We start from the raw sequence: 14,177 nt of genomic DNA on the forward strand, positions 1-14,177 counted from the left end.
AAATGAAACAGATGTGGGAAAGCGAATTGACCGACAGTCTCAAAAGTGTCATAGAGTTCTCCCAATATTTTAGACAGGCGCCTCTATTTCAACCCATCCTAGACAGCCTGAGCGATATGGATCCTGGCACTGATCAGTCTATTATCAAAAACAAGATCGCTCGTTTCACGAAAACTGTGATGAAAGACATTCTGACTCGTGTAGACATACCTGAAGCAGATAGTGACACTGAATCTATCTCAGCCGCCGATGATGGCGATGACGAGCAGAGCGAGCAAGAATAAAAACCTTGCTCTCGTGTTACAACCCTTCAGTTGAGATTTTGTGTTACCCAAAGCAATGACACGGAAGAATCGGTCACCGAGCCGAGGTAAAGGAAGAAGATTTGGACTTATCCATGTATTGAAAACAGGACCTGTCATTAAGTCAAAACACATTTCTCTAAATGACAGCTCCCTGGCGTCAAAGAAACGCCTGGTCGTATACATCAGGAGACCGGTCAAGTTGGGACCTCCGGGACGCAAACATCTATAAATGTCACAAAGATGGGCGTCTCCATCAGGTGCATCTGAGTGGTGTATTTCATGTCGAGATTAAACACTTAAAACTTTTCTAAAATCATTGAACCGTCAAGGTTTTTAATCATTTTGTAAATCTTTGAAATCACTCGAACTCTACACTTGTAAAGTCAACACCATGTGCTGTTAATAAAAGCTTCATTACAGTTTACATTTTGTTGTTGTTTTAATTCATATTTCTATGATGTCATACATATGGTCAATATGCCTCTGGAAAGCAATTATCTCTACAAGCCGATCACACGACAGTTCGCTTGTGGTTTTTTTGGTTATTTTTTTTTTTAGTATCATACAGTTACTAACAAGAGCTTGTCTATAGTAAAACCACACTGTTAACACTTCAATTCAACGAGAACTGTGAACCTACAGTGAGTGAGTATGGTTTTAAGCCGCTTTTTAGCAATATTCCATCAATATCATGGCGGGGGACACCAGAAATGGGCTTCACACATTGTACCCATGTCGGGAATCGAACACGGGTCTTCGGCGTGACGAGCGAACGCTTTAACCAATCAGCTATCTGACCGCCCCTCCGTACAGATTCACATCATAGATCTATCCAACTTCATTCGAGGTGCTCTGACGTCAGCACTTACAAAAAAAGGAGCTCTTTTCAACAAATTGTCACAGGATAGGTTTTCAATAGCCTATTTAGGCTGAAATTTGATTGTTAAAACGAACAAATGTCCAGCTTGGCACTCAAGGGGTTAAACTTTTGGAACTATATTTAAATGAGAATCTTGCGTGCCCGGAGACTTTAGAAAATTGGAATCTTTGTAAAACGGTTTAGTGTTAAATATTATTGTTTAATCACGTTTGTATACACGCAATGAATAAATATTATTGATGTGAGTGTATTGTCATTTTGCTTGTTTTTTAACATATACCCAACCTGATACAAAACAGTCAATTAATCTTGTGATATTCGCTGCAAGAGGTTTTGAGTTAAAGGTAATGAACGCTGTGATGTGACATGGTGAAATAATAGAAAAAAATATACAATAATTGGTATCAATAAACTTAAGAAATTTTGATTTGGTAAAATACAATGTATAACACTTAGCATGGATTTTTAAAATTTTCCGACTTGCAGACGAACTCGCATTAGTCTTTTCGTTCAAAATCGAAATGGATATATTTATTAAATCCAAAAAAGTATGTACGGATGTACAAGTGCTATTCGATAACTAAACTAGGGAAAGATGCATATGAAAATCATGCACATGTTGCTGAGATGATCTCCTGACTTCTACATACTCTTTGGAAGATATTAGACATAATCACAATTAACGAAAATTATTCTTATCACTGCAAATTAACACGAATATACACTCATACTGTAAGCAGGTCAAGGGTCAGATGCATTCGGGCAGTGTTTGAAGTAAAATGCTCGAATTTCAACTCGTGAAATAGTCGTTCGTTGGTTTCTCCTGTAATTACAAATACTCTGAATCAGGCATAATAGACACATACTTTGGAAGACATCCTCTCTCCGACTTTAATTTCTCGTGCAAAACACTGTATTCTCCCACCGAATATCATGTTTCCCACTTGATTTTGTTATAACACACAGAGGTGAAGTTTCCAGCTAACACCCCATGTTCTCAATTAATTTCCAATAATTATCAAATTGACTTCCAAGTTATCAGGTAACGACCATTCCGTTAGCTAGCTATCGCGGTATTATAATATATATCTAGCAAACAATGGTTACATGGTCAGTTTGAAGTTAAAACTAGCATTAAATATTACACAATGATTTTGTAAATTCGTACTTTGCAGAGTTAAAGGATATGGTTGTACATTTCACACAGACGAATTGGTGTTTTTCATATAATTAGTATTGTTCTTTTACAAAATTAGATCCTGATATTCTTAGTATTCATCATGCCTTTATTGAATAGCATGTGTATAGTAACTCATACCATATGTGAACTTTCTACAACGGAGTGGAGCTGTGGTTAACCAACCCCCTCCATTCATAAGCAGGCTCATGATAAATGGCATGTGGTGACCTCAATTTCAGGAGGTTCTCTTGTCAGTATTTCGCAAAACAGCGACACAGACAAAACAAGGTGTTATGTGTATAACATATACCAACTCATTCGGAGTGTTGTAAAATAAACCTCACTTGTTACCATATAAGCAATATGATCTACTGTTAGATGCGTCGTCAACTGTGTACATAGTACCCTAACTAAATATGGAAATAGTACTATGCCCACTGAGCGTTGTAAAGATGGTGATCACGTGACTCCCCAGCGAATATGTACTTGGTGAAGCTTGCGTTGAATTGATCATCGGGTTATCTTCCTGACCACTGACAGAGGACACTATACACCAAACGATTAATCTTAAGGTTTTAAAAAACTAATCATGCTAAATTCAGAATATTCTAACTTTATCTCGAGTCATAGAAATGTATCATGACAAGGGTTAACTAACACGATGCTAAGATCACCTTTTTAAAACCTTAAGATTAATCGTAACTGTTTTGTAAAAAGAGATAAAAAAAGACAATATAAGAATACATTGATCGATGTCTGACTTTATTAAAGAGCACGTAGGTAAAGGTAACTACATCACTATGTCTCTTCATTATGATGGTTCTTCAATGGGACGTCATTTGTGGTGCACACATCCTGGAACAAAGGGAACATTGAATTTGTACTTGTACTCTTTTTTTTCCTAAATGAGAATTCGTTGGACTCATGATAACATAATAAACTCAATCAAGGTTTTTTTCATACACATCATACATCATGCAGAAACAGACTATAACATCTACAGCCAGGAATCGCAATGCCATAGCATGTACCCAAAAGTTATGCGCCGCTCGCACAACAAAGTATAGTCTGTATCAGAAATCACTTTGTTACATTTCATAAAAAGTGAATTTTCATAAAATCACTATGAGTATTCTATTTCTTGCTTTGTAAAATGTTTAACGAGTGATGTTTTATCAACAACAACAAAAAAAAAAAAGGAATTATATCTAATTTCTGTTGGGTATTAAACTCTACAAATGGATTGGTAAAATAAGAATCTGTTTTAAGTTTAACTGTTAAATAATATGAATTATTTTATCAAAAGCATGGTGTACAAATGCATACATAACATTACAAAAATACTTTACACAAATATGCATTAGAGGTAGACAGATGAGAAAGAAAGAAAAAAGATTTCAGTGTAACTAATTACATATCAGTAAATAATTTGTAAAAATATTTAGATTAAAATTATTACTCACCTAAGACGACTCTGACACAGTAGCACGTGACCTCCATTCTCCTCATTCATTCCGTCTTCAATACTGTCAGCAAGGTTAGAGTGAAAATGTCAGTCACTCAACACGACCGTTGAGTTTTATAACACATATTGACATAGATCACACTCTTATTCCTGGGCTGATAATCTCAGCAGATGCAGCCCCCCGAATGAGCATGGAGAAAAGGTGCAAAAAGGTGGCAAAATTCAGTCGCAATAACATTCCATTTCGCGTGCGATGTCAAGTTTCCATATGATGATATTCTTTACTATCGAGTGTTCTTTGTTAATGTAAGTAAATTGCATCTGGTCAGTTGACCCTGTATTCATCTAATTCACCTGATACATCACTTATACATTTACACATTTATGAGTTATCTTGCATATTAATGAGGGATTGGTGACCTAAGTTTCCATATAAGGATATTCATTACTATCCATGTTCTTTGTTAATGAATGCTCAAGTAATCTTATCTCTTAGAAGTTATCCACTAAACTACGTTATTTCACTCTATTTTTTCTCATGAAAATGATTCTGGGTATGGGTTAAACGAGTATTTTTCCATTGAAAAAAGGAAACTGAACCGACATTTTGAACTCCAAACATCTTTTAGAAAAAGAATGTAATTTTACAGTATTAAAACGTCTCAAACCAGACTGGCATACTTTGCAGTCTTCAACACACGGGTTTCGCGATACCGACTCTATATTTCTCAGAGCTGACCTCTTGGAGTCAAGACTGTTAACCCTTATTTTTTTATTTAGTTGTCATGGCAACTGAATGTTAAAAGGAACTTATAAGAGGTAACACTAGAAGAGTTAAGAACTGGACATGTGGTTTCTATGGAAATTCAACTCACACCCCTCTTTGCCACATGTGACAGTCATAACTACACGAAATCCATGCATCAATGGAATATGTCTGACAATGACATTCCTATCCCCGTGAATCACATTTGAACCTCGTAGTAGCCACTTCCATATAGGGACACTCAATACTATGCTTTGTTCTCACTTAATGAAGGACTCATTAACACATTTCCTTCTTGCATTGGAACAACAGACCTCTCATTACTCTTTCTGACCTGTGACGTCATGATTATATTTCACAATGAATGAGTTATTGCACTTATGGATCAACGTAGCCTGAGATGTGGAATGGTGCCTCATAGAACTGACTTGTAGGTCAGGCGCGAGATTCAAACCGAGGACACGTGACAGCCCGTGAGCGTTCATGGCAACGTCCGCCATCTTGTTTTTAGACACGTGTTGTTCTACGTTTAACGAATGGTCAAGTAATTAATTGCATGATTGCATCCGGTCAGTTGACCCTTAATGAATGTAATTGAATATCGGGAGATCTTTCTACATGCACCTGTTCTTGGGCATTTTTTTTAATCCTACCACACATAGCCGGCCAGCGAATGTGCACAGAGAAATGTCTTCAAAGCAAAAGGTTCAAATGTTCACCACATGTTCTCGCGCCAAAATGGTCTCACAATGACATTCCATTCTGCGTGAGTCAAGACCCAACCCAACCCCGGTCGTAGTATCATGTCCATATAGGGACATTCATTACTATCCCGTGTTCTACGGTTAACGAATGGTCAAGTCATTAATTGCATGATTGCATTTGGTCAGTTGACCCTTTTTTAACCTAACTGACCTGTGACGTCATGCATACATTTGCATATTAATGAGTTATTCTGCATATTAATGAGGCAATGACGTTGACAACAACCACCCCCCCACCCCCCCAAGGTCAAGGTTATGTGACGTCATCAGTCACGTGAGGTTACTAGGTGCACTTGTGACGTCATCAAATGTGGATTTGTGGATGGATAGTTATCCAAAGTTATCTACTGATGCAGAACTTGCTCTTCAGAAACATCTTACGCAACACATGTCTTCATATAATATCCCCATTAGATGAGAAAGGTCTGTAATGAACTACCTCAGTAAGTCAGTCACAATGACAGCGCGTCGTAATACATAAATTACATCAAGTACAAGACGTCAAAATGGCCGACACGATAAACGTAACGGGAGGATTTCCGAAGTTTTTAATGAACCTGTGGCGGTTACATGTGTTAGTCATAATTGATCAACTGACCGATTATTGAAAGGTGATTAAAGATGCGTCAAACAGACACCAAGGTAAATTCGTAGATTGCTGGAGGCGGTCACTGTCAGCCTAGACACAGATCGAGTCGATACTGACGATAGTTTGGATGTGCATTTTTCCGTTTGTTCATTAGGATGGGCCGTAGCGAGGAAATTCGTGAACAATCATGCAGTCAAGCTCTCTTACGTTTCTCAATGTATACTGAAATGCTGTGACCAAGATAAAAGGTTCTAAATGATCAGAAATAATGCTAATGTATGTTTTCGTGGTAGGGAATTCCCAGGGGTTTCCCCAGGAATGTGGAAGTAGTCCGTCAGTGTTTACGTCATTTCAAGAACACGTTCTCGTGAAAAACGTATGAACGTCAAATTGTGTCGTTCATACACTTATGAACGTCAATTTCGCGGTCATGTGACCGACCTCTCGTCCAATGGAAAAGTCGCATATCGTGTAAACGTCAAATTAAAAAATTATAGCAGGATGAAAGTTAAAAAATAGAATTTATCATCCCAAACTGGCTCCCACAGGAGATACCGTTTGGATGAGATCAAGCGATATCTACACTGTAGATATCGCTGCAATGAAATTACATCACAATGCTTTGCAGACCATTGTGACGTCACTGGTTACCATGACGTCACAATCAAATGACATCACTAATGGCTCTGCAAATGAAGCTGTTAGCAGTACTTTTTACTGTCTACAAATTGAAAAAGTTGGAAGAATGATATTGGATGATAAATAAAATCTCAACCTCGTGCCTTTTGATATCAAATATATCAACACTCGTTGATAAAAACGGAAAAAAATCCTCGGCAAGCCTCGGAATGTTTCCGCTTTTATCAACTTGTGTTGATATATTTGATATCAAAAGACACTCGGGTGAGATTCTCTATATGTATTTGTTTTAGAACTTTTAGCCAAAGACCTGTGCTGCTCCTCTTCATAAGATGAGATATTCTACTGTTGCAAAACCCTTTGGAGCATAGAAACAGCTTAACCTTGGATACCCAGTTCATTTTAACAGGCTGCAAAAGTAAGTTAACATAAAGTTTAACATATCTAAAGCCCATGAATGTAATAATCTTATCTAATATTAAATAATTCTTGTATGAAAACATATGCCCACATGCGCCATATGCCATATGATTAGGTGAAGAAGTTTTAACACCTAAAACCCGTTTACAGGCTGCTGTTCATATCTTGACAAAACATCACCATTCTTTAACACTACAACCTTCGTCTTGTCCAAAGTTATAGATAGCTTACAGTCTTCGCAAAATATTTTCATACGTTTTTGTAAGCCAAAAACAGTATCACATATGCATATCACATCACCTGCAAACAGGGGCGGTCGGGTAGCCTGGTGGTTAAAGCATTCGCTCGTCACGCCGAAGACCCGGGTTCGATTCCCGACATGGGTACAATGTGTGGAGCCCATTTCTGATTTCCCCCGCCATGATATTGCTGTAATATTGCTAAAAGCGGCGTAAAACCATACTCACTCACTCACTCATCTGCAAACAAAAGTGAAAGTAATTGGACCACCTCTGGATGAAAGTGTACACAAGGACAACGCTGATGTTCAGTATATTAGGCCAGTTCGGGGTCAAATGTCAAACTCTAATCGGCTCTATTTACACAATCAAATTCCTTCTTGAAATTGATTTCAAATTGAATAAATGTTTTCTCTTTACTAGAATATCTTTGTATTACGAACTGTAACACTAAAGCATCAGCCAAGTATCATGCCCTTTCCGAAACCAGGTGGTGCCTCGACTATTTTATTGTATGCATCGGGCCAAAAAACCAATCGTTTCTTCAAAACTGAAGTATATATAAACTTTACTAAACATTCTGGGAGGGAGATCCCTCTATAATTATTTGGCTTTGAAATACTGTCCTTCTTATACAAGGGAACAAACACACCAGTACAAGAGTTTGGAAAATGTGAAGTCGATACCGGGCATTAGACAAAACTTCGAAATAAGACACCATCATTTCATTGGCACATTAAAACAAATCTGGAAAGATCATCTGAACCTGCTGCCTTATTACTTCCATCAATGTTTGTTCTTGAGTGATAGAGTATTGTAAACATCACTAAATATTTCATCCAATTCATATGTTTACATTTCACAATTTTGAGGTACACAGAGCGTGACATAATATTTGCATTCACAGTCATACCAAGGTTGTGAAAAATATTTAAAAGCTCTAACTTCTTCATAAACATTCATGGAGCTGAAACTGCTCCAGTCAACAAATAACTCGCTCTATCAAAGTCTGTAATTGAAGAAATGTTTAAGGACTTGATCACTGAACGTTCCTCAAATTTGTCCATTTTCCAAAGGTCACAGACTCCTGCTTATATTACCGACTTGTCACAACGAAACAATATGCTCAATTGACTCAAGATTTTGCTGATGTGCCTCTGTGACAGCATGTGTCCACGACTAAAGATTTCACAATTATGCATGTTCTTCTTATAAGAGGCTAACTTATCAATCGATATTCGTACTGCGGATTGTAGGGTGGGCCGTATTACTGTTTATGGGCCGATGTCCCACTCCATCACGAATATGGATTGAATTATTAGAAATGATTCAACGTAAACGCCAGAGACTAACCAGTCTCGATTATCTGCCGAAACAGATTCCTCTTGACGTAAAAGGAACAATAGCGGGTAACTGCATAAACTGAAAACTGATTACAGTTACAGTTTCAAGTTCAACTAGAAGACACCGATCTCTATGTCCTACAGTGGGGCACGGTGACAGGTGTGTGATACAGTTATGACATTCTGCATGTATACGTGAGACCATATACTGGTGCAGTCGGGCCAGTCTTCATCCTAATGAACGATAACGCACGACCTTATCGTGCTAGGGCCGTTGAAACCTACCATTTTCCGTATGGAGTGGCCAGCCCAGTCACCAGACCTCAATCATATGGAACACATGTGGAACGAGCTACAGATCGCCCTCTCATGACGCGCTATCCTTCTGGCAACTCCGCAGGAACTCGGCAATGTTCTTACTTAAGAGTGGAACAATCTTCCCTTGGCAACCAAACCATACACATACTTATTGGGAGCATGATACGAGAATGCCAGGCTGTCATCACACCACATACGTGCTACTGAGAGTTGTTTTTGACAATGAATTCGTTTTTGTGATATTTTCATTAGGTCAGATACTCTCATTTTGACGGGTGATCTGACTGATCATTGGCCACATGTTGTTTAGTGGCATAGGGTGGAAAATGACAACGGTTTTTTGTTCGTTAAACATGTCTTCTCGCAATATTGTCTTTCGCTATTCATCAGATGCACACAATTTGACGTACTAGATTTAAAAGTGGTGATCCTCGGCACACTTTGGGGAGTATAGTTGTCTTTAAAATATATAATAAAACCAGAGTACCAGAGGTACAGAGGCTCACACTTTACGAAGGGTTAAAAACTGACGACTTTGGTTTCGAAACTTCATAATTGAAAACACGGAAAGTTTATCTCCTAATTGAAGTTACGAAACGGTATATATTATACAGCGATTAGACAATTGTACTGAATGTCATGGGAAACTTCAAAGCAGTAATATTTCATTAAATGCGACAATCCAGTCGTTCAAACACATTTTAATGTGAGTGAGTGAGTGAGTTGGGTTTATCGCCGCTTTTAACAGTATTACAGTTATGTCGCGGCGTGTCAGCTTAATGTGGGAGGAAAGCCCGAAGTGATGCAGGTCTCAGACGTTTACCACTTCGGTGAAACCCACGAGCACGGGTATGGTGCTGACAAATCTAGAAACATAATCGGGGCGGACCGGGATTAGAACCCACGATCATAGGTTTCTGGTGTGCCCAAGGGACGCAACTCTGCACAGCGAATCGCGGCGCCTTAGACGACTGGGCCACCCGTGCCCCCACATTTTAATGTGAGTTCCTACATATATACTAGTATTTGCATAAGTAAATCTGTTAATAATACACACATATATTCACACATGGTCTTATCGTGTATTTTATAGAAGCATTTAATACCTTGCTTATTTTCCTAACCTATCCTGTTTAAACTTCATCTTTCAAAAACTTCCATATAAGCCTAACAAACAAAACCAACAATTGTGAAAGTGTTTTTAATTCTATTTTTCAACATAATCTCCATACTTTTCAATACACTTCTTATATTGATAGTGAAGCTTTTCAATTTCAGTCAGGAAGAGGTTTTCTGAAGCCACCCTGAAATACCCATTTATACGGTAGCTTTAAGGTCATCGTTGTCGTCATAGCGCTTTCCACGAAAGTGTTCTTTCAGTTTAGGAAACAGGAGGAAATCACTAGGTGCCAGGTCTGACGAGTATGGAGGGTGGGGAAGCTCTTCGAACCAACATTGTCGCACAGCAGCTAGAGCGGTGTGAGAAGAGGCATTGGCATGAAACAGTAGAACTCCAGCAGTCAGCATTCCTCGACGCTTTTTTATAGAATCGCACAGGCGATGAAGCAAATCAGGCACCAGTAATGGTCTTTTTGACTTTCTAAGTAATCAACAAGGATCACACCTTTTGCATCCCAGAATACAGTGGCCATAACTTTCTTCTCTGATCTTGAAGACTTTAATTTCTTTGGTGACGGAGAAGTGGAATGGTGCCATTCCATGAATTGACGTTTTCACTGGGGATCATAATGGTAGACTCTAGTTTCATCACCAGTTATTTATCTCTTTTTGAATTTGACGAAATCCTCCATGTTTAGCTCTAAATTTTCAATGGCAATGGCACCCAACGAACAGATATTTTAATCATATCTAAATATGCATGAATAATATTTTCAATGGATCCATGGCTTAGACCTGTATCTGTATCTTAGACCTGACGTCATGAGCATCTTTCCACGCAATCGGGATACGATGACATGCCTCAACCAAGTCAGCGAGCCCGATCCAGTTAGTCGCCACTTACGACAAGCATAGACGCCTTTTACGGCAAGCATGGGTTCCAGAATACCTATTCTACCCTGGATCTTCACGGGTATCTCATACCTGCGTCTTCCTCAAATTCAGCAATAGTAATACGTCTATCGGACAGTATAAGTGTTTCTATCTTCTTGATTTAATCTTCATTGATGGAAGTTGAGGGATGTCCAGACCTAGGGTCATCATCAAGGCTCGTTCTCCAACGCTTAAATATAGCTGCCCAACGTTTAACAGTGAATAGCTGGGGCACTTGTCCCCATACACTTGTGACATGCGGTCATGAATTTCTTGGGATTACTTTTCTCTAAAGTCAAAACCTTGATGACTGCTCGGTACTTGTTCATTTTCATGTCTGTGACTATTTGGGCCTTTATCACGTTCAACTGACAGTCACTAATATACAAACGGCCTCAACAGACCAAATACACTTGCAATGAACTACTCAAACAATGTACAACATTGACTAGTTCACTTTGTCTTGGCCCATAGTTGAAAGTTAGGCTCAGAACTTTTTGACCAGCCCTCGAACTATATATACGTTAGACCACGAGGACCCAGCGTCTAATCGTTGAAATGGTTAATTAATTCACGAGGCGCGCAGAAACTTTTGAGAAAGGTAGTTTGAAATATATTCAGGAGCTCTATGCCCTACTGTGAGAACACTGTGTGAGTCGGCCCTGCGTGAAGCACGTGAAATGTGTTCCCCGAGCCTTTCGCACGTGCACCTCGCCGATTTGGGTTATGAAATGCATGTCCCGGGGCAAGTGTACTATTCATGTTGGACCAACTCGAGCACATTCATCAATGACCTAAATATTGCTTGCCCATGTTGATGGGCCTATATATAACGAGCAAACATCATGCCCTGATGATGATAATAGTTATTTCTTTTCTATCTGTTTGTTTGGATGAAGGAGAAGCTACAAAATCACAAGTACTGTACAAATACTATAGAATGTATAGAGTAACATACTGTATAAAAGTTGCATGAAACACATTTCGCAGTTCATAAACGGATAAAAAAATTGTCCTGATTTAATAAATATTTTAAATAGTTGTAAATTTCATACCATTTCTCCCATGTCGCCATGGCAGAGGACCACATTCGTTAGCCTTCAGTGCGAAGTTCGCGGGTTCAAATCCGGCTGGCGACAAACGTTTTTCATGAAATTGTTCTGTTAATGATATGGGGGAAAAAAAGTTCCGTCATTGCCAAGTGATGTTTAACTAACAATTCAGTTAGTTAGACCACGGTCAAAGACAAATGAGACATGGTTAAATGACTTCACACATATTTCAGACCACTGTCATGGCGGCCATTTCAAAAAGACAATTGAATGTGTCAAGGCTGAACTGCAGTGTTATTGTCAGTTGTCATATATATGCCAGTAACGTCACTGGAACAAATGCGGCTTCTGAGCGGCTGGTGATGAGCCAAGACCAGCAAATAATAAGACGGCTTTTAGCAAGTCATGCAATGTAACGGCACTAACAACGTCTCTTGATTGAATGTTTAACACAGCTTTTATCAAGATCTGGCCTCACAAAAACACAGGATTTAAGGCAATGTTCGATTTCCCTCCTCCCAGGCCATCTTGCCAAAGCATCCTTGGCCAATGGTACAGGCGCTGCAATGCGTGATTGAGAGATGCGTCCCTCAGTTGACACATGATACAAGGTTGCGAATCCCAGAATCAGACGCCTGATTAGAATCCTTGGTTTGTTAGCACTAACTCTACTGGTTTTCAGTGAAATGACCTTTCATCAACACTGTTGATGTCAATATGTTCCAATACTTTTAACACAAAAGTTCGGCTACTTTAGAGGAAACATTTCTGTACACCTCCAAGAGGCAACCTATCTAAACAAACACTTACAATGAAAATTCAGAATTGTGTTTTTTAATAATACATAATCTGACCATGGGCCAAAAACACGACAATATGCAAAACAACTGATTGTCACAAGGTTGTCCTCACTTGAGCTCGAGTTGATTAAGATCTTCTCAAACAATAAAACACATTTCATCCTCCTACTTTACAAAGTGTGAGTGAATGTACCACCTGCACTGTCCATGTCATCTGGACACACTTGTATCAAACCCTCATTAACCACTGGGCACATTAAACACGACTGGTTCATAAAACCCTTCATGTTTCATAAGTTAATGGCAACAGTAAAACCGGTACAAAGCGGTCATTAATCTATCATTAACTAATGATTTTTTTAGTACAAGATTTTCATGAATGTGTTGTTAAATTAGGGTATTTCCGTGTAATTTCCCAACAATTCCTGCCCAACTGCCCTGTTTGTTAGCTATCATCTGCAATGTGTTAGCTTGATAATGAAGATAGCACTCCTCGGCTCTAAATATTCGTAAGTCATAATTGCCATACGCATCACTTATGATGTTCACTTTGTGTTGTACACCTGTACTTCATTTTTTTTAATTCAAGAAATAAACAATAAGTGGGTGTTGTTTATCTTACAATAAAAAATTGCTGGGAGAATAAATCAGGAGATATCAACATCATGTACAGACTCCTTAAGGATGTTAATAAAATCTACAGGTTTTAAAGATATTTACCCTAAATTTGATTAAACTCCCTGAATATAATCTGACCTTGGCAATGTCGGACAAGTCCATTTTATGAGGTGAGGTGAAATGGGGTTTAACGTCGCATCCAAGACATGGTAACAACAAGTACCCTCTTTTAACGTTTTTTGGTAGGACGCGGCCGGGGATCGAACCCCGGAACTTCTGCTCTCTCCATTTTATGAACAGGGGGGTAAGTTAGGTATTTTCTGCATATTCTCACAATTCCCAAGTAGATTATCAGTACCTTTTCTCCAAATACCGAATGTCTTATCTCTCCCACTTTTGAATGCAATCGTTCAGCCAATGCGTTCATCTGCATTGCTACATCTGTGGGGATCAACTCACAAGACACTTCCCTCTCAAAAATAACGTCTTCCAATTTACGGTGTCAAGTTGCGAGCGTATGTTCGAATCTCCAGAACTGACGTCAAGACAAAGAACAATAAAGAATGCAGCATGGTTTATTTCACGATGAAACATTGCTGTAGAGGGGAGTCTAGCGAGTTGTTCCCAATAGATGTAGCTGGGCAATGCAGATAAACATGATGTCCAAATGATTACATCCAAAAGCAGGAGATATTTGACAATCGGAATTGGGAGAAAAGCTACACGTAATCGACGTGAGGATTGTAA

The sequence above is a fragment of the Haliotis cracherodii genome, unplaced genomic scaffold (assembly GCF_022045235.1).
Source record: "Haliotis cracherodii isolate W230 unplaced genomic scaffold, xgHalCrac1.p SCAF_1, whole genome shotgun sequence".
Taxonomy (NCBI): domain Eukaryota; kingdom Metazoa; phylum Mollusca; class Gastropoda; order Lepetellida; family Haliotidae; genus Haliotis; species Haliotis cracherodii.